A 1,655-nucleotide genomic window follows, 5' to 3' on the forward strand; every position below is an offset into this window, starting at 1 on the left:
AAAAAAAAAAAAAAAAAAAAACAAAGTGCAGCCTATGAGAGCATTGTCCTTTGAAGGACAGGAGCCCAGGAACCATTGCTCATCTGTGGGGGAAAGATGGGAACAGCCCATGTCAAGTCATAGAGTGTACCCTAGGTTCCATGGGTTGTGGAACCCACAGTGACTACCCTGCCTGTGGATCACTTTGCCAGCAATTTCCCCCTCAGCTTTGTCCCTGCAGTTGGTTTCTGTCTGGTCCGGAAGGGTTGGCAGTTGCCCTGTCAGCCAAAAGTGGCCCATGGATACCAGCAGTTGCTATAGGCTGGTGTGATTCTAGGACAGTTTTCCCAAGGTGCTATCCAGATAGTACAGCCCCCTAAAACGTGGCAACCTCTGGTGCACCAGAGATGCCTGCATTCTATCCAATTTAAAGCCTTTTGACACTCATGCAATCCCCTTACCTCACACATAGTAAATAACGTCAGACATTGCTGTAGTGGGGCAGGGGGACTTTGCACATATCTCAAATAATGCTCCCTAATCTATGAAGCAGTCTCCAAAGCCCTGCCTCGCCTCTACAGGAGTAAACTCCTGAACTAAATCATGGGGGAAAGTCCAATGGAAAGGATCAGGCACTAATAAAACAAATCCTGGAGCAGTTCTTCCGTACAATGCCTGACTACACTCTGCTTTCTTTTTTTTTTTTTTTTTTTTAATTTATTTACTTTTTGCATTTTTTGGCTGGGGCCGGGTTTGAACCTGCCACCTCTGGTATATGGGACCAGCGCCCTACTCCTCTGAGCCACAAGCACCGCCCTACACTCTGCTTTCAAATTGCCATCCTGGACCCTTCTCCCCCACCAGGGCTCAGCCTCAATATAGCCTGCTCCATCTCAAAATAGGGCAGTCGTCTTACTGTGTACCCTCTGATACTGGACTGTCCAGAAGAAAGCGCAATAAATTTGTGGATACTGTGTATCTGCCAATATTGGACTGGTCCAGAAGGAAGTTCCCCATGCAGGCCACCAACATAAAGCTTGCCAGAGCTTTAAAAAGCAGGTTCTTGGGTGCTCAAAGAATTGAAGACACACCACTAAGGAACACGGAGCCACAAAAACAGACTAGGACAGCCATCATAAGCTCCCGGCTTAGGACCACTACCATCCCTTGTGAAAAGAGAGAGAAAATCCTTGCCACTGTCACGGGTTATCCATCACAAGCCATTCACATACCCTCCAGGGAGACCCTTCAAGCCACACCAGGGAGTACCCTGACCAGAAACTCTCAGTTGACACGCCCCTTCCCAGCCAACAGTACCAATACAAACAGGATGAAATAGAATACAGACCGGGCTGGTGGCTCATGCCTGTAATTCTAGCACTCTGAGATGCTGAGGTGGGTGGTCACCTGAGCGCAGGAGTTCAAGACCAGCCTGAGCCAGAGCAAGGCCCCCGTCTCTAAAAATAACCAGGCATGGTGGCAAATGTCTATAGTCCCAGGTACTTGGAAGGTTGAGGCAAGAGAATCACTTGTGCCCAAGAGTTTGAGGTTGCGGTGAGCTATGACACCACAGCATTCTACCAAGGGGGACAAAATGAGACTCAGTCTCAAAAAGAAAAAAAAAAAAGAGTGTATGCCATGTTAGAGTATTCAGTTTATAGAAAGACATAAAAAAA

Source organism: Otolemur garnettii, unplaced genomic scaffold (assembly GCF_000181295.1).
Source record: "Otolemur garnettii isolate 467f Iridium unplaced genomic scaffold, OtoGar3 scaffold00007, whole genome shotgun sequence".
NCBI classification, from domain to species: domain Eukaryota; kingdom Metazoa; phylum Chordata; class Mammalia; order Primates; family Galagidae; genus Otolemur; species Otolemur garnettii.